Source organism: Pristiophorus japonicus, chromosome 19 (assembly GCF_044704955.1).
Source record: "Pristiophorus japonicus isolate sPriJap1 chromosome 19, sPriJap1.hap1, whole genome shotgun sequence".
In the NCBI taxonomy this organism is placed as follows: domain Eukaryota; kingdom Metazoa; phylum Chordata; class Chondrichthyes; family Pristiophoridae; genus Pristiophorus; species Pristiophorus japonicus.
In genome coordinates, this window is record NC_091995.1 from 8,610,982 (window position 1) to 8,631,557 (window position 20,576).

General features: G+C 49.5%; 1 pseudogene; it reads left to right on the forward strand.

Annotated features, from left to right (window-relative positions):
- The first annotated feature begins 1,197 nt into the window (after positions 1-1,197).
- LOC139230649 (uncharacterized) overlaps positions 1,198-20,576 on the forward strand; it is an 80,675-nt pseudogene continuing 61,296 nt past the window's right edge.

Below are 20,576 nucleotides of genomic sequence, written 5' to 3' on the forward strand. Positions count from 1 at the left end.
ATCGCATGCGTACCTGATGGACATGCTCTCCAAGATGGGGTTTGGGGAGGGTATCTGAAATTGGATCCAACTGCTCTACACAGACATCAGTAGCACAGTTCTAATCAACGGCTGGGTAACTGAAAGCTTTCCGATCAGGTCTGGAGTCAGGCAAGGCTGTCCTCTCTCCTCTGTTTTGTTTGTGTGTTGTATCGAGCCCTTTGCCGAGTCCATCGGGAAGGATGCGGGCATTAGAGGGGTGACGATCCCAGGCAGCGGAGACGCTCAGGTCAAGACTCCCTGTACATGGACGACGTTGCCGTCTTTTACTCGGATCTGCAGTCGGTCCGCAGGTTGCTCACAATCTGCGACCTGTTGGAACTGGCCTCGGGGGGCGAAGGTTAATCGCAACAAAAGCGAGGCCATGCTCTTTGGAAGCTGGTCCGACCGATCCTTTATTCCCTTCACAGTGATGTCAGATTACCTGAAGGTTTTGGGAATATGGTTCGGAGCAGACGGGGCGTGCGCCAAAAACTGGAAGGAGCGTATCGCTAAAGCGAAACATAAACTGGGATGGTGGAAGCTGCGCTCACTCTCCATTGCAGGAAAGAACCTGGTCATCAGGAGTGAGATGCTCTCGCTGTTGTTGTATGTGGCCCATACCCCGCTCCTGTGCCGTGGTAATCACCCGAGCCGTCTTCAACTTCGTCTGGAGATCCAAAATGGACCATGTCCGCAGAGACACGATGTACAAATCTCTAGAGAAGGGGGGGAGAAAGGACATTCCGAACATTGCCCTCATCCTGATGGTTACTGTTATATATGTATGTTAATGTAACACTAGACCACTGAATGTACCTTCACCCTGTATACACCATGCCTGTACCACCAGAGGGTGCTACTGCTGGAGACCTAAGGGTCACCTGTACACTGCAGGTAACCAAGCATAAAAGGGAGCTCACCTCTTGGTGTCCTCACTCTAGGAGCTGCAATAAAGGACTAAGGTCACTACAGTTCAAGTACTATACCCTTACCACTTGGAGTCGTTATTAGAGTGCTTGCATATACAACAGTTACCTTTGTGTGTGGATGCATCAAGCTGTGCATAGACCCTTCGTACGTAAACACCAAGTGTCAGTACGTGCTGAGATTCTATCTGACCCCGGTGTTGTGAAGGATGGGTCTGGCCAGAATGCCGTGGAACGCTCCAGTTGGACCATGCCTGACCATCTGTCCTTCGTGGAAAAGTTTTTCAAGAAAAACATCTTTGACCACAAGGCAATAAAGCAGTGGGCGGCACATAAAGTCCTGGACACCCTACGGAAGGAGATGATGGATCCTGTCGGACGCTTCCCCGAGCAGACTATCGAACTCGTTTTGCAGAATGTCTCATCGCCAGAGCTTTCACACAAGCACCAAGACGTAGCTTGGTTGGCGGTGTGAAGGGCCCTACCCGTCAGATCCTTCATGCACAGCCGGGGTTTCAGAGACACGTCACTCTGCCCTTGAGTCAGCTGTGGTGCGGATGAGACTGTCAACCATCTCCTTTGGGACTGCCCCTTTGCAAGGCAGGTCTGGAAGGAGATGCAGTGGTTGCTGTCGAGGTTCATACAAAGCAGCTCCGTAACACAGGACTCTGTGCTCTGCGGACTGTTCCCAGGGATGCGCACCGAGACAGACATCATCTGCTGCTGGAGAGTCATTAACTCGGTGCAAGACGCACTTTGGTCTTCCCGAAACTTGCTGGTCTTCTAGAGCAAGGAGATATCCATGGCCGAGTGTTGTAGACTGGCGCAATCCAAGGTCCAGGAGTACGTGCTGAGGTGCAGTCGCCGCAAAGGCACGGTGGGGAAGGGCCACAGTTTAAGGCCCTTCTGCCACAGTCCCCCTCAGGCTGTACTTCTGCTTATATACATAGAGCACCATGTACTGAAAAACACGTGCATTGTGCCATGTATAATGAAAGTCTCTGCACTGTTTAGTAACTTGTAAAAATATGTAAATGTATTCTCATCCGTTCCGTGTACTGCTTTCAACTGCATAGTGCTACATGTAATGTGATTCTTGATCAGTATTGAAATTTATCCTGGAATGTAATGTAAACCTGTTTTTATCTGCTCCATGTAATACCCTCATTTGCACAATACAACATGTAACGTGATTTACAGATTGTACTAAACTGTACCTTGAAATTAAATGTACACTAGTGTATTGTATGGAACTGCTGTCAGCATCCAAATGAATTGTATGGAATTGTTGACCGCAATGTACTGAACTATTTTCCAATGTATTTTGAAAATTTTATATGAATAAAGTATATTTTTGGGGAAAAAAAGCATCATTGCGCGAGTATGTTTTCCGCAGCACCGCTCTCTACCGACGTGTGGTGTTGCAAACTAAGAAAATAAAATGTTCCAGATGATGGAAATATAAAACAAAAACAAGACGCAAGAGAAACTTTGCAGGTTAGATAGCATTCGTCGAGCGAACACAAGTCAATCTCATTTGGGATGTTGTACAGTGCAACAGCGCCATCTGTTGGATGAAACTTCTCGGCCTTTTGGCTAAGATCAAGTGGAGTACCTGTTGATTGGGCATTCATATGCAAATCGACTGACTGCAGAAACTCGTTTTTCCAGTTTTGCTGGCTCTGGCCTTTGGCTTGAGCCAGGCGCCAATTGGAGAGAGGAGACAAAATCTGCATGTCGACTAACGATTCGACGGGCCCTTGGGCCTGTCAGGGGGCGGACACGGAGGTCCGCCCGTGCCCCGGACTGGGGCAACGAGAGAATGAAGGCTTCGGCCAAAACTCACAGCGAAAGGAGGAACCTGCAACCCGGATGGCGGCCAACCGAGCGGCGAACCAGGGAGTCCGAAACACCATCCGAGTGACGGTAAAGAAAGTGGAAGGACAGACAATGATCAACCGGGAACTTTTCGTGAAGAAACTCCTGCTGGGAACATGTGGCATGAAACTCGCCGACGTCTTCGCCTTGCAGGACCTCCCGAAGAGAGGTTACTTCGATGTGACCTTCAGAACCGTCACCCTCTGCCTGAAGTTCCTGAAGGGTTTGAAGGAGGCGAGTGAACCGGTGCGCTCAGTGCTAACTTGGGAGCCGCTGTTCACCCTCCCGTCGCAGCGAAGACGCACTATCACAGTGCAAATGTTCGACCCCCACATCCCCGTCATCGATGTGCTGACTTTCCTCAACAGGTTTGTCGATGGGGCAGGAAGCAGCAGTGACGTGAAAGACGGGTACGGAATATGGACCAGCAAGCGCCAGATCCAGGCCACCTTGAAGGTGGACGCCAGCGGAACCATCCTGCACCCACCCTCCAGCTTTTCCATCGGAGGAAGCCGGGGCTACATGGTGTACGCTGGCCAACCCAACGTGTGCCGCACCTGCGGGAAGGCAGGCCGTGTGGCGGCAAGCTGCAAGACGGTCATCTGCCGAAACTGCAAGAACGAGGGCCACCAGTCAAAAGACTGCAAGGAGACCAAGTGCTGCAACCTCTGTGGTCTGGCTGGGCACCTTTACAAAAACTGCCCCAAACGCAATCGCAGCTATGCGCAGGCAGCAAAGAACTTTGCACCAGAGGAGGAGGAAGCTGACGAACACAACGCTCCAGAGGAGAGCCACACCCTCCCCCCGACCATGAACTCGGGACAAGACGGCGAGGAAGAGAAGACTGCTACCGCGAGCTGCGAGCCACCAGCAGCCAGCAGCGAACCTCGCCCCCAGAGACGAGCTGACATCAGACGAGGAAGCGGAATGGCAGATAGTCGGGAAAAGGCGCAAGGCCAAGAGGCGACCACCAAGCTCGGCAGAAACCAGCGACGGCAGCTTGTCTGATGAGGAAAAGTGCCACCGCCTGAAGAGGCAATGCGCCATCCCACGGCCACGGAAAAACAGGAGCAGGAAAGCGACCAACACAGCCCTGCCCCAGGAACCAGAGAGCAACAAAGGTCCCAGCGCACACGAGCTCCGGGAAACCGGGAGCGAAGGAGAAACCAACGCAGACCAGCCCCGGGATAACGGGAGCAGCGAAGTGCCCAGCACACCCCACCTCCGGAACACCGGGAGCGACGCAGCGGTCGACGCACACCAGCTCGACACCGCCGCGACTGAGGAAAAGGGGGAACCACCAACACCAGGCGAGGACAGTGCAGAGAACATTGAGGACTTAATCGCAGAACTGCAGCAGTCCCCTGGTCAAAACATCCCCACAGCAGAGGACGACGATGACCACGCCACCCCAGGTGCAGTAAATGTTGAATTTGATGTAAATAGTAATAACTTAGACATGCTGGAAATCGCCATTGTGGAATATGGGGAAACTGAAAACGGTTTACCTGAAATTGAAAACGATGTATCTGAACTGCAATGTATGTAAATGTAAAACATAGCGTAAAAATGGATTTAAAAATTGCTAGTATTAACGTGCGTAGCGTGAAATCGACTACGCGATATGTTTCCACCTTGGGGTACCTCGCCAAGGTCAAAGCGGACCTGCTGTTTTTGCAGGAGTGCGGTCTGCCGCACTTCAGCAGTTACCGGCAGTGGTCACGATGGTGGACCCATGGACCATCCATTTGGTCAGGGGGCAACGACAGCCGAGCTTCCGGCTTGGGCATTCTGCTGCGGGGAGGCCACTTCACCATCACCGAAGTTAAGGAGGTGGTGGGCGGCCGCCTCCTCGTAGCAGATGTAATGTACAAAAACTCCCCTCTCAGGTTAATTAATGTTTACGCTCCAGCTGTGAAGAACGAGAGGCTGGCCCTCTTCCAGCAGCTCCCACTGTTACTGGCAACGTCCAGACCGGTCATTCTGGGTGGTGACTTCAACTGCATCATCGATGCGGCTGGACGATCCAGCAGAGCCGACAGCAAACTGGACGCCACGTCCAAACTCCTGATGGATGCGGTAAAAGATGCCAAGCTGTGCGACGTCTTCAGCAACCCTGCAGACGGAGCACCGCGCAGATACACCTGGTCGAGACCAGACGGGTCCGTCCGTTCCAGAATTGACTTCCTGTTTGTGTCCCACACGCTCAAGGTCAGATCCACCGACGTCACGCCGGTGTTCTTCTCTGACCACTGCCTCCTACTGGCTGACTGTCACATGCAGGACAACCAGAAAGTTGGCAGAGGGATATGGAAGCTGAACGTGAAACTGTTGACTCGGGAAAACATTGAGGAACTCAAGAGGGATTACAAAGGTTGGAGAACCGTAAAACCCCTCTGCGATTCCCCGATGCACTGGTGGGAAACAATCAAGACGAACATCAAGAGGTTCTTCATCCTCAAAGGTGTTCAGGAGGCGAGAGGGAAACAGAGGGAATTATCCCGACTCCAGACAAATATGCAAAACCTGCTCCTGCTGCAGTCGATGGGGGTCGATGTCGCGGAGGAACTCGAAGAGGTGAAGGGCCAGCAAGGCTCGCTCTTTGCCTCGGAGTCCTCCAAGATCATCTTCCGATCCAGAGTCCGCTCCGTCGAGCAGGATGAGACGTGTTCGCGTTTCTTCTTCCAAAAGGTACACAGGGGGAGCTCTGTGATCACCAGCCTAAAGGAAGAAGACGGTTCTGTGACGTCTTCGCAGCCTGACATGCAGAGGATCAGCGAATCCTTCTATGCCAGGCTGTACGAAGTCAAGCCCACAGACCGCGCGGCCTCCCAGTCTTTCCTGTCGTCTATTTCGGATGTCTTAGACGACGGCAAGCGAGAGAGTCTGGACCACCCGCTAACTCTGGACGAGCTGACAAAGGCCGTCCGGTCCTTCGAGACGAATAAAACTCCCGGAAGCGATGGCTTACCGGTCGAGTTGTACTCGGCTCTGTGGGACTGGATAGGACCGGACCTGCTGGAAGTGTACGGAGGTATGCTTCTGGCCGGCAGCATGTCAGAATCGATGAGGAAAGGCATCATCACCCTCATCTACAAGCAGAAGGGGGAGAGGGAGGAAATCAAAAACTGGCGGCCCATTTCGCTGCTCAATGTGGACTACAAGATCCTGTCAAAGGTCATCGCCAACAGGGTCAAGTCTGCTCTTGAGCTGGTGATTCACCCGGACCAGACCTGCGCTGTCCCCGGCAGGAAGATCTCTGATAGCCTCGCGCTACTCAGGGATACGATCGCCTACGTGCGGGACAGGAGGGTGAACACCTGTTTAATCAGCTTAGACCAGGAGAAAGCCTTTGACAGGATATCGCACACGTACCTGATGGACGTGCTCTCCAAAATGGGGTTCGGGGAGGGCATCCGAAATTGGGTCAAACTGCTCTACACAGACATCAGTAGTGCAGTTCTAATCAACGGGTGGGAAACTCAAAGCTGTCCAATCAGATCTGGAGTCAGGCAAGGCTGTCCTCTGTCTTGTTTGTGTGTTGTATCGAGCCCTTTGCCGAGTCCATCAGGAAGGACGCGGGCATCAGAGGGGTGACGATCCCAGGCAGCGGAGGCGTCCAGGTCAAAACCTCGCTGTACATGGACGACGTCGCCGTCTTTTGCTCGGACACGCAGTCGGTCCGCAGATTGCTCGCAATCTGCGACCAGTTTGAACTGGCCTCGGGAGCAAAGGTCAACCGCACCAAAAGCGAGGCCATGCTCTTTGGTCACTGGACCGACCGAGCCTCCATTCCCTTCACCGTCAAGCCAGATTTCCTGAAGGTGCTGGGAATATGGTTCGGAGCGGACGGGGCATGCGCCAAAAACTGGGACGAGCGCATTGCCAAGGTCAGACAGAAACTGTCATTTTGGGAGCAGCGCTCCCTTTCCATCACAGGCAAGAACCTGGTCATCAGGAGCGAGGTGCTCTCGGTGTTGTTGTACGTGGCGCAGGTCTGGCCCATCTCACGCTGCAGCGCCGCGGCAGTCACCCGAGCCGTCTTCCACTTTGTCTGGAGATCCAAAATGGACCGTGTCCGCAGAGACACGATGTACAAATCTCTGGACAGTGGAGGAAAGGACGTTCCGAACGTGGCCCTCATCCTGATGGCCACCTTTGTGTGCGGCTGCATCAAGCTATGCACAGCCCACCAGTACGCAAACACCAAGTGTCACTACGTGCTGAGGTTCTACCTGTCCCCATTGTTGAGAAGGATGGGTCTGGCCACGCTGCCGCGAAACGCCCCCACCAGTTGGACCATGCCTGTCCACCTGTCCTTCGTGGAAAAGTTCTTCAAAAGAAACCCCTTTGACCACAAGGCCATCAAACAGTGGTCAGCACATAAGGTCCTGGACGCCCTCCGAAAGAAGGAGACGGTGGATCCTGTCGGGTGGTTCCCTGAGCGGACTGTCGAACTTGTTTGGCAGAACGTCTCATCGCCAAAGCTCACACACAAGCACCAAGACGTAGCTTGGTTGGCGGTGAGGGGGGCCCTACCCGTCAGAGTGTTCATGCACAGCCGACGCCTCAGCAGCACGGCACGGTGCCCCCGGGCCGGCTGCGGGGCGGACGAGACTGTCACCCATCTCCTTCAGGATTGCGCCTTTGCAAGGCAGGTCTGGAAAGAGATGCAGTGGTTGCTGTCGAGGTTCATCCCAAGCAGCTCCGTAACACAGGACTCTGTGCTCTACGGGCTGTTCCCAGGGACACACACCGAGACAGACATCACCTGCTGCTGGAGGGCCATCAACTCGGTCAAAGACGCTCTTTGGTCTTGCCGAAACTTGCTGGTCTTCCAGAACAAGGAGATATCCACGTCCGCATGTTGCAGACTGGCGCAATCCAAGATCCAGGATTACGTGCTGAGGGACGCACTGAAAATTGGTGCAGTCGCCGCAAAGGCACGGTGGGGTAGGGCCACAGTCTAAAACCCTTCCGCCACGGAAAACCCGGGGGCAGAAATCAGCACCAAACTCCCTCGGGCTGTATTTGTATTTGTATGTGTAATTTACACTTTGTGTACATAGAGCACCAAACCTGTAAACATCAATGTAGTGCCATGTACAATGTAAGGTGTGTTATGAAATGCAAGTTTGAAAAGAAAAAATGTAAATGTACCATCACCCATTCCGGGCTCTGTATTGTAACACATGAAATGTAATTTGAGTAAATGTACCACAATGTACCCTGTTTATTGTACTGAATCGCAGTTGAACAGAAAAACGAGAAATGTAACGAACGAAACTGCCGTCGGCACCCAGATGTATTGTATGGGATTGCTGACCGCAGCGAAATGTAATGAAATGCCATTGAATGTACTGTACAGATTCTTTTTATGAATAAAGTATATTTTGAAATAAAAAAAAATCTGTTGGATGAAACTGGCATATTTCTCCACAGTGCCGCTTTCAGCCAGTAGGCAGCAGTGTTGTACCCTGTAAAAATCGATATATTAAAAAGTAGCTCCTATATGCATCAAAGACATGGACCATGGTCCAGGCACCTCAAAGCACTGAAGTACCACCAACGCTGCCTCCTCAAGACCCTGCAAATCCACCGGTAGGATAGATGAACCAATGTTAGTGTTCTCGCTCAGGCTAACATCCTAGCATTGAAGCACTGACCACAATCGATCAGCTCTGTTGGTTGGGCTACATCGTCCGCATGCCCGATACTAGACTCGCAAAACAAGCGCTCTACTCGGAGCTCCGACATGACAAGCGAGCCCCAGGTGGGCAGAGGAAACGCTTCAAGGACACTCTGAAAGCCTCCGTGAAAAAGTGTAACATCCCCACCGGCACCTAGGACTCCCTGGTCCAAGACCATCCTAAGTGGAGGAAGAGCATCCAGGAGGGTGCCGAACACCTCGAGTCTCTTTGCTCGGAGCACACAGAAGCCAAGCAAAAGGAGCGGAAGGAGCGCACGACAACCCAAGCACCCCACCCACCCGTCCTTCCAACCACCGTCTGCCCCACCTGTGACAGAGACTGTAGCTCCCGCATTGGACTCATCAGTCACCTGAGAACTCCGCATGGAAGCAAGCCTTCCTCGACTCTGAGGGACTGCCGAAGAAAAAGTAGCAGCGCAATCTGTTGGATAAATATGTTCCCGCAGTACCGCTCACTGCCAGCGGGTGGTGCTAATGCACTGGTTATTTTTCAACTGCAATTAAAAGCTTATTGTGAGTCAGAGATTGCTGGAAATATTGGGGGAGGGGGAGACTGTGGGTGGATGATAGGTTAAAGTTTGGACTGAACGATCTTTATTGGTCCTTTTAAAATATCCAACAGGATAACCTGCTGTGGAAGAACATAAAATTGTGGGGAGGGAAGGAAACGTTTTGGCATTTGCCTGTTTTATGAAGGGTACTGAAGATTTAGCATTTTGCTCCGACAGTACTGGCTGTGATTAGATATTAGGGACCAAGGGAAGTGCAAATAACTAGAACCATTGTAGTCCCCTTGATCATTTATGTACACAATATTTAACATTAACTTTCTGCTGCTGTTACTCTCCCTGGTTCAGGCCCCCTTACTCGCTGACATTGCAAATGGTTCCACCTCCTCGGGTACTGTCCGCTTCCATTTCAAATCTTCCGTCATCAGTCCCCACCTCAGAAATCCACCCTCGGCCCCTCTGTCCTTGCAAATTACCGCCCCATCTCCAACTTCCCTTTCCTCTCAGGTCCTTCAACAAATCCAGGTCCATCTTTCTCGCAATTCCTCTGGAATCAGGTTTTCACTCCTGTCACAGCACTAAAACAGCCTTAATCACATATCCACTCTGTCACCATGGTCAGCTATCCCTTGTCGTCCTGTCCGCAGCCTTTGACATGATTGACCACACTATCCTTCTGTAATACCTCTCCTCCATTATCCAGCTCAGTGGGACTGCCCTCACCTTGTTCCCTGCTTAACTATCTGATCGTAGCCAGAGTATCTTTCTGCCCCCACGCCGTTCCCTCTGGAATCCCCCAAGGATCTATTTTTATCCCCCCCCTCCATTCCTCATGTCCCTTCGCAACATCACCCAAAAACACAAGATCAGGTTCCACATGTACACTGAACGTACCCAGCTCTACCTCACTGGGACTTCTCGACCCCTCCACAGCTTCTGTGTTGTGAGTCTGCTTGTCCACAATCCAGTATTGGATGGACCAAAGTTTCCTCCTGTTAAACATTGGAAAGACAGAAGCCATTGTCTTTGGCCCCCACAACAAATTTTGTTCCCTTGCCACCGACTCCATCCCTTCCCCAGCCTCTGACTCTGGTTGAATCAGATTCTTTTCAGTAGCGTCCTATTTTACCCAGAGCTGAGCTTCTGACCACATGTCCTCTCCATCACAAGACCGTCTATTTCCACCTCTCTAACTTTGTCCGTCTCTGCCCCAGCCTTAGCTCATCTGCTGAAACCCTCAACCATATATTTAAATCACCTCTATATTCAACTATTCCTTCAGCTGCCTGGGCCCTAAGCTCTGGCATTCCCTTCCTAAACCTCTGTCTGTCTAGCTCTCTCCTCTCCTTTAAGACACTCCTTAAAACTTATCTATTTGACCAAGCCTGTACTAATATCTTCAGTGGCTCGGTGTCAAATATTGTTTGTTAACACTCCAGCGAAATGGCTTGGGCCGTTTTACTGCGTTAAAAGGTGTTGTATAAATGTAAGTTGGCGTTGTTTCTCTCTTGGCTGGCCTCCCATCTTCCACTCTCCATAAACTCCAACTCATCTAAAACTCCTAACTCACATTCACCCATCACCCCTGTGCTCACTGACCTACATTGGCTCTTGATTCCCCAACATCTACAATTTAAAATTCTCATCCTTGTGTTTAAATCCCTCCATGGCCTCGCCCCTCCCTATCTCCATAACCTCCTCCAGCCCTAGAAATTCCTCGGGACTCTCTGTTCCTCCAATTCTGGAATCTTGTGCATCCCTGATTTTCATCGCTCCACCATTGGTGGCCGGGCCTTTAGCTGCCTAGGCTCTGAGCTCTGGAACTCCCTCCCTAAACCTCTCTACCCTCCTTTAAGACGCTCCTTAAAACCCACCTCTTTGAGCAAGCTTTTGGTCACCTGTCCCAATATCTCCTTATGTGGCTTGGTGTTCACTGTTGTCTGATTCTACATCTGTGAAGACTTTTTTCTACATTATACCGCTGTATAAATGCACATTGTTGCTGTAATGAGGGCAATAATCTCCCAGCTATGCCGGGGGAAAGTTCAGTGGACAGTGTAAGAGAACGTTGGCATTGTATTCTCTTACCTTCTACTGACTGGGCTTGACCTGGTCCCTTCCTCCATCCATGGTTCAGTTCAAATTTGGAAGCTCACCCTGTGAGCACCAGCCTGAGGCCTGGTCCTTTGCTGGGCACAAGACTGGGTGCACTGTATGATCTTTAAAAAGGGGACGTCCGACTGCGCCAACTACAGAGGAATCTCCCTGTTATCAGCCACTGAAAAAGTCATCGCTAGAGTCCTCCTCAACCGCCTTCTCCCTGTCGCCGAGGAGCTCCTCCCGGAGTCTCAGTGCGGATTTCGTCCCCTCCGGGGCACAACGGACATGATTTTTGCAGCGCGACAACTGCAGGAAAATTGCAGGGAACAGCACCAGCCCTTATACATGGCCTTCTTCGACCTTACAAAGGCCTTTGACACTGTCAACTGCGAGGGTCTATGGAGCGTCCTCCTCCGTTTCGGATGCCCCCAAAAGTTCGGCAGCATCCTCCGCCTGCTTCATCCGTGATACTTACCAACGGCTCCATCACAGACCCAATCCACATCCGGACCGGGGTCAAACAGGGCTGCATCATCGCCCCAACCCTCTTCTCAATCTTCCTCGCTGACATGCTCCATCTCACAATCAACAAGCTCCCCGCTTGAGTGGAACTAAACTACAGAACCAGTGGGAACCTGTTCAACCTTCATCGTCTCCAGGCTGGGTCCAAGACCACCCCATCCTCTGTCGTCGAGTTACAGTATGCAGACGACTCCTGCGTCTGCGCACATACAGAGGCTGAACTCCAGGACATAGTCGACATACTTACTGAAGCGTACGAAAGCATGGGCCTTACGCTAAACATCCATAAGACAAAGGTCCTCCACCAGCCTGTCTTCACCGCACAGCACTGCCCTCCAGTCATCAAGATCCACGGCGCGGCCCTGGACAACGTGGACCATTTCCCATACCTCGGGAGCCTCTTATCAACAAGAGCAGACATTGACAACAAGATTCAACACTGCCTCCAGTGCGCCAGTGCAGCCTTCGGCCGCCTGAGGAAAAGAGTGTTCAAAGACAAGGCCCTCAAAACAGCCACCAAGCTCATGGTCTACAGGGTTGTAGTAATACCCGCCCTCCCGTATGGCTCAGAGACATGGACCATGTACAGTAGACACCTCAAGTCGCTGGAGAAATACCACCATCGATGACTCTGCAAGATCCTACAAATCCCCTGGAAGGACAGATGCACCAACATTAGCATCCTCTACCAGGCCAACATCCGCAGCATTGAAGCACTGACCACACTCGATCAGCTCCGCTGGGCAGGCATTATAGTTCGCATGCCAGAAACGAGACTTCCAAAGCAAGCGCTCGACTCGGAGCTCCTTCATGGCAAACGAGCCCCAGGTGGGCAGAGGAAACTTTACAAGGACATCCTCAAAACCTCCCTGATAAAGTGCAACATCCCCACTGACACCTGGGAGTCCCTGGCCAAAGACCGCCCTAAGTGGAGGACGTGCATCCGGGAGGGCGCTGAGCACCTCAAGTCTCATCGCCGAGAGCATGCAGAAATCAAGCACAGGCAGCAGAAGGAGCATGCGGCAAACCTGTCCCACCCACCCTTACCCTCAACCACTGTCTGTCCCACCTGTGATAGAGACTGTAATTCCCATATTGAACTGTACAGCAACCTAAAAACTCATTTTAAGAGTGGAAGCAAGTCTTCCTTGATTCCGAGGGACTGCCCATGATGATGATGGGATTGCCTCGTGATCCCCATTAAGTGTTTATCCCTCTGTCTGTTCTGAGGGGAAACTGCTAGAGACCTGTGACTGCACATGCCAGGAAAGTTTTTGACTGAGCCTGAAGGTTTTATTTTCATCTTCTTTTCCCCCCTCCATTCCTGAAGGTGCTGACCCAAGCTGGAGGCGAAGCTCCGGGGGCTGGAGGGGGCGGAGCTTCGGGTGCTGGTGGGGCCGCAGCTTCGGGTGCTGGTGGGGCCGCAGCTCCGGGGGCTGGAGGGGGCGGAGCTTCGGGTGCTGGTGGGGGCAGAGTTCTGGGGGCTGGTGGAGGTGCAGCTCTGGGGCTGGTGGGGGCGGAGTTCTGGCGGCTGGTGGGGGCGGAGCTCCGGGGTATGGTGGGTGCGGAGTTCCTTTTCAAGCCCCCTCATAATCTTATGTTTCGATAAGATCACCTCTCAATCTTCTGAATTCCAATGAGTAGAGACCCAACCTACTCATCCTTTTCTCATAGGTCAACCCCTTCATTTCCGGAATCAACCCAGTGAACCTTTTCTGAACTGCCTCCAAAGCAAGCATATCCTTTTGTAAATATAGAAACCAAAACTGCATGCAGTACTCCAGGTGTGGCCTCACCAATACCCTGTACAGCTGTAGCAAGACTTCCCTGCTTTTATACTCTATCTCCTTTGCAATAAAGGTCAAGATTTCATTGGCCTTCCTGATCACTTGCTGTACCTGCATATTAACTAATCTTTTGTGTTTCATGCACAAGTACCCCCAGGTCCCGCTGTAATATGGCACTTTGCAATCTTTCTCCATTTAAATAATAACTTGCTCCTTGATTTTTTTCTGTCAAAGTGCATGACCTCACACTTTCCAACATTATACTCCATCTGTCAAATTTTTGCTCGCTCACTTAGCCTGTCTATGTCCTTTTGCAGATTTTTTTGTGTCCTCCTCACACATTGCTTTTCCTCCCATCTTTGTATCATCAGCAAACTTGGTCCCTTCTTCCAAGTCGTTAATATAGATTGTAAATAGTTGGGGTCCCAGCACTGATCCCTGCGGCACCCCACTAGTTACTGATTGCCAACCCGAGAATGAACCATTTATCCCGACTCTCTGTTTTCTGTTAGTTAGCCAATCCTCTATCTATGCTAATATATTACCACCAACCCTGTGAACTTTTGTGTTGTGCAGGAATCTTGTGCAATGGCCCACTCCTGCTCCTAATTATTTTGTTCTTATGAGAGATCAAATCCAGGGATCAGTACCCTAAGAATCGGAGTGGCCCCGGAACCGATGAATTTGGACTCTGGAACTTTCTGAAGCCGGTCTGTCTCGGGGCGCTGAGGCATTTACCATTTGTTCCTCTCGCGCATGCTCGTCTCTCCTCCAATCACAGCATCCCATTTCTCCTACACGCGCTTTGACCATTGGGCTTTGAACGCTCTGCCCCTCCCCCTGCACACGCTCGCTGCTCCACCAATCACAGCGTCCCATTTCTCCCGCACTTTCCTGGTTGCGCTTTGACAGTTGGTCTTTGAGCACTCAGCCTCCTCCTCCCGTGCATTCTTGGCTGTACACCAATCACAGCCTCCCATTTTCCCCACTCTCCCTCTTACGCTTTGAGCGCCCCGCTCCACTCATGCCCGCTATCCAGCCGCCTTCACTCACTCTGCAATGGGGCCACACATCTTCACTCGGCAGTGAAACACCACTTAAAGTCAGACACATCTGATCATAAAAGGTGGAGCAGGAAAATGGAGAAGCCCAGGGGGTTCGACGGGGACAGGGTCAGCTTTGGCGCCACATTAACATAACCAAAAGATGAAGGCAGAAAAAAGACAGAGCTGAGAAAAAGGCGAGAAGCTGGTTGAGGGAAGCAGCCTGGGATGAGGAGGTTCTGACAGCGAACTTCCCTCTGAGACCAAATCCAGAGACCACATACACCGAGAGACCAAATTCAGCGACCACTGAGAAAAGCAGAGAATTTTTTAAATAGTGAGAGATTGCAAAATGTTGGTGTTCAGAGGGACCTGGATGTCCTTGTACACGGATCACTGAAAGTTAATATGCAGGTACAGCAAGCAATTAAGAAAGCAATTACTATGTTGGCCATTACAGCAGTGACTACACTTCAAAAGTACTTCATTGACTGTAAAGTGCTATGATGGTTGTGAAGGCGCTAGATAAATCCAAGTCTTTCTTTCTTTATTCCAAGAGGATTTGAGTGCAAGATTAAAGACATCTTACTGCAATTATATTGGGCCCTGGTGAGACCACACCTGGAGTATTGTGCACAGTTTTGGTCTCCTTACCTAAGGAAGGATACACTTGCCATAGAGAGAGTGCAACGAAGGTTCACCAGACTGATTCCTGGGATGGGGAGATTGTCCTATGAGGAGAGATTGAGCAGATTTGGCCTATATTCCCTAGAGTTTAAAGAATGAGAACTGATCTCTTTGAAACATACAAAATTCTTACAGGGCTTGACAGGTTAGATGCAGGGAGAATGTTTCCTCTGGCTGGGGATTCTCGAACCAGGAATCATAGTCTCAGAACACAGGGTTGACCATTTAGGACTGAGATTAGGAGACACTAAAAACATCCCAATAGTGGATAATCAAGGGACTATAGGGAGGGAGGAACTTAATGCAGTCACTATCAGTAATGAAGTAATACTCGATAAAATTCTGTAATATCACTTGATCATTTTGCTGCAACAAGAACTGAGCATCTGGAAATGGTATCCATTGGTAAGGTTCAATCTGCAGCTCTTCCACTTTTGCATCATAAACGGACAACAAAGAACCCCCCATGAAAGTACGAGCAGAGCGGGTATCCTCATCTGGACCTTTGTCTGGGAAAGTTGCGTGTAAAATCTCTCCGGTTTTCACATTTACACCTATTCCATATACTTGGACAAGTCTCCTGGACATGATGGCTTACATCCTCGGGCCTTGAGAGACGTGGCTGCAGAGACAGTGGATGAATTGGTTGTAATCTACCAAAATTCCCTGGATTCTGGGGCAGACCCAGCGGATTGGAAAACTGCAAATATAACGCCCCTATTTAAAAAAGGAGGCAGACAAAAAGCAGGAAACTATAGGCCAGTTAGCCTAACATCTGTCGTTGGGAAAATGCTGGAGTCCATTATTAAGGAAGCAGTAGTGGGACATTTGGAAAAACATGATTCAATCAAGCAGAGTCAGCATGGTTTTATGAAAGGGAAATTATTTTGTTTGTCAAAAGTTTGACAAATTTGCTGGAGTTTTTTGAGGATGTAAAAAGCAGGGTGGATAAAGGGGAACCAGTGGATGTGGTGTATTTGGATTTCCAGAAAGTATTCGATAAGGTGCCACATAAAAGGTTACTGCACAAGTTAAAAGTTCATGAGGTTGGGAGTAATATATTAGCATGGATAGAGGATTAGCTAACGAGAAAACAGAGAGTCGGAATAAATGGGTCATTTTCTGGTTGGCAAACAGTGATTAGCGGGGTGCCGCAGGGATTGGTGCTGGGTCCTCAACTATTTACAATCTATATTAATGACTTGGATGAAGAGACCGAGTGTAATGTAGCCAAGTTTGCTGATGATACAAAGATGGGTGGAAAAGAAAATTGTGAGGAGGACACAAAAAATCTGCAAAGGGATACAGTCAGGCTAAGTGAGTGGGCAAAAATTTGGCAGATGGAGAATAATGTGGGAAAATGTGAGGTTATCCACTTTGGCAGAGAAAATAGAAAAGTAAATTATAATTTAAATGGAGAAAAATTGCAATGTTGCACTACAAAGAGACCTGGGGGTCCTTGTGCATGAAATACAAAAGTGAGTATGAAGGTACAGCAAGTGATCAGGAAGGCCAATGGAATGTTGGCCTTTATTGCAAGGGGGATAGAGTATAAAAGCAGATAAGTCCTGCTACGGCCTTTTGGTCTAAGATCAAACACATTGGCGCAAAGTGATCTTTGGCGTTAAGAATTGATCTGGAACGAAATTGGATAATTTAAAAAAAAAAGCAGATAAGTCCTGCTGCAGCTGTACAGGGTATTGGTGAGGCCACACCTGGAGTACTGCGTGCAGTTTTGGTCTCTGTATTTAAGGAAGGATATACTTGCATTGGAGGCTGTTCAGAGAAAGTTCACTAGGTTGATTCCGAAGATGAGGGGGTTTGATTTATGAGGAAAGGTTGGGCGCTCAGAAGAATGAGAGGTGATCTTATCGAAACATATAAGATAATGAGGGAGCTTGACAAGGTGAATGCAGAAAGGATATTGCCACTCATAGGCGAAACTAAAACAAGGGGACATAGTCTCAGAATACAGACCCGCCCATTTAAAACTGATATGAGGAGAAATTTCTCCCGAGAGTCGTGAATCTGTGGAATTCTCTGCCCCAGAGAGCTGTGGAGGCTGGGTCATTGAATAAATTTAAGGCGAAGATAGACTGATTGTTGAGCAATAAGGGAATAAAGGGTTATGGGGAGCAGAGAAGTGGAGCTGAGTCCATGATCAGATCAGCCATAAACTTATTAAATGGTGGAGCAGGCTCGAGGGGCCAGGTGGCCGACTCCTGCTCCTATTTTATGTTCTTAAACTTCTTCACTCAGAGGTTGGTGAATCTTTGGAATTCTCTATCCCAGAGAGCTGTGGAGACTCAGTTGTTGAGCATAACCAAGACAAAGATCATAGATTTTTGGATATTGAGGGAATCGAGGGATATGGGGATAGTGCAGGAAAGTGGAGTTGAGGTAGATCAGCCATCATCTCATTGAGTGGCCGAGTAGGCTCGAGGGGCTGAATGGCCTCCTCCTGATCCTAATTCTTATGTTCTTATGAGAGATCAAATCCAGGGGCCACTTACCCAGAGGCTATAAAGCGAGAACCGATCAATGTGGACTCTGGAACTTTCTGAAGCCGGTCTGTCCCGCGGCGCTGAGCCGTTTACCGTTAGTTCCCCTCGAACATGCTCGCCGCGCCTCCAATCACAGCCTCCCATTTCCCCCGCTCGCACTTTGACAGTTGGGCTTTGAGCGCTCAGCCTCTCCTCCCCCGCGCATACTTGGTCATTGTCCAATCACAGCCTCCCATTTCCCCCGCTCGCACTTTGACAGTTGGGCTTTGAGCGCTCAGCCTCTCCTCCCCCGCGCATGCTCGCCTCTCCTCCAATCACAGCCTCCCATTTCCCCCGCTCGTGCTTTGACCGTTGGGCTTTGAGCTCCCGCTCCGCTCGCGCCCGCTCTCCAGCCGCCTTCACTCACTCTGCAGCGGGGCCGCGCTCCTCTGCTCGGCAGTGAAACACCGCTTAAAGTCACACACAGCTGATCGTAAAAGGTGGAGCAGGGGAACGGAGAAGACCAGGGGGATCGACGGGGAGAGGTTCAGCTTCGGCCCCACATTAAAGTAACCAAAACAGGAAGCACCAAAAAGATAGTCGAGAAACAGATGAGAAGCTGGTTAAGGGAAGCGGCTGGGAAAAGGAGGCTGTGACAGTGAACTAGCTTCTGAGACCAAATACAGAGACCACTTACACTGAGGGTCCAAATCCGGAGACCACTTACATTGGGAGACCAAATCCAGAGACCACTTACATCAGGAGACCAAATCCAGGGACCACTTACACCGAGAGACCAGGAATCGGGGAAGTTATCCAATTTGGTGGGAAAAATAGAAAAGCAGAGTATTTTTTAAATAGTGCGAGATTGGGAAATGTTGGTGTTCAGAGGGACCTGGGTGTCCTTGTACACATATCACTGAAAGCTAATATGCAGGTACAGCAAGCAATTAAGAAAGCAATTAGTATGTTGGCCATTACAGCAGTGACTACACTTCAAAAGTACTTCATTGATTGTAAAGTGCTTTGAGACATCTGGTGGACGTGAAGGCACTATATAAATCCAAGTGTATCTTTATTGTAAGAGGATTTGAGTATAAGAGTAAAGACATCTTACTGCAATTATATCGGGCCCTGGTGAGACCACACCTGGAGTATTGTGTGCAGGTCTGGTCTCCTTACCTAAGGAAGGATATACTTGCCATAGAGGGAGTGCAACGAAGGTTCACCAGACTGATTCCTGGGATGGGGGTATTGTCCTATGAGGAGAGATTGAGGAGACATGGCCTATATTCCCCAGAGTTTAGAAGAATGAGAGCTGATCTCTTTGAAACATACAAAATTCTTACAGGGCTTGACAGGTTAGATGCAGGGAGAATGTTTCCTCTGGCTGGGGAGTCTAGAACCATAGGTCACAATCTCAGAATATGGGGTTGGCCATTGAGGACTGAAATGAGGAGACACTAAAAACATCGCAATAGTGGATAATCAAGGGACTATAGGGAGGGAGGAACTTAATACAGTCACTATCAGTAATGAAGTAGTACTCGGTAAAATAATGGGACTAAAGGCGGACAAGTCCCCTGTACGTGATGGCTTACAACCTAGGGCCTTGAGACGTGGCTGCAGAGACAGTGGATGAATTAATTGTAATCTACCAAAATTCCCTGGATTCTGGGGCGGTCCCAGTGAGTTGGAAAACCGGAAATATAACATCCCTATTTAAAAAGAAGGCAGACAAAAAGCAGGAAACTATAAACCAGTTAGCCTAACATCTGTCATTGGGAAAATGCTGGAGTCCATTATTAAGGAAGCAGTAGCGGGACATTTGGAAAAGCATAATTCAATCAAGCAGAGTCAGCATGGTTTTATGAAAGGCAAATAATTTTGTTTGTCAAAAGTTTGACAAATTTGCTGGAGTTCTTTGAGGATGTAACGAGCAGGGTGGATACGGGGAATCAGTGGATGTGGTGTATTTGGATTTCCAAAAGGCATTCGATAAGGTGCCACATAAAAGGTTATTGCACAGGATAAAAGTTCACGGGGTTGGGAGTAATATATTAGCATGGATAGAGGATTGGCTCACGAATAGAAAACAGAGAGTCTGGATAAATGGGTCATTTTCCGGTTGGCAGTGACTTGTGGTGTGCCGCAGGGATTGGTGCTGTATCCTCAACTATTTACAATCTATATTAGTGACTTGGATGAAGGTACCGCGTGTAATGTAGCCAAGTTTGCTGCTGATACAAAGATAGGTTGAAAAGAAAATTGTGAGGACACAAAAAATCTGCAAAGTGACATGGAAAATGTGAGGTTATCCACTTTGGCAGAGAAAATAGAAAATTATAATTTAAATGGAGAAAAATTGCAAGTGCTGCATTACAGAGGGACCTGGGGTACTTGTGCATGAAACACAAAAAGTGAGTAATCAGGAAGGTAAATGGAATGTTGGCCTTTATTGCAAGGGGGCTCGAGTATAAAAGCAGAGAAGTCCTGCTACAACTGTACAGGGTATTGGTGAGGCCACACCTAGAGTACTGCGTACAGTTTTGGTCTCCGTATTTAAGGAAGGATATATTTGCATTGGAAGCTGTTTAGAAAAGGTTCACTAGGTTGATTCCAGAGATGAGGGGGTTGACTTATGAAGATAGGTTGAGTCTATACACATTGGAATTCAGAAGAATGAGAGCTGATCTTATCAAAACATACAAGATAATGAGAGGGCTCGATAAGGTGGATGCAGAGAGAGTATTTCCACTCATAGGGGAAACTAAAACAAGGGGACCTAGTCTCAGAATAAGGGCCCGCCCATTTAAAACTGAGATGAGGAGGAATTTCTTCTCTCAGACGGTTGTAAATCTGTGAAATTCTCTGCCCCAGAGAGCTGTGGAGGCTGGGTCATTGAATATA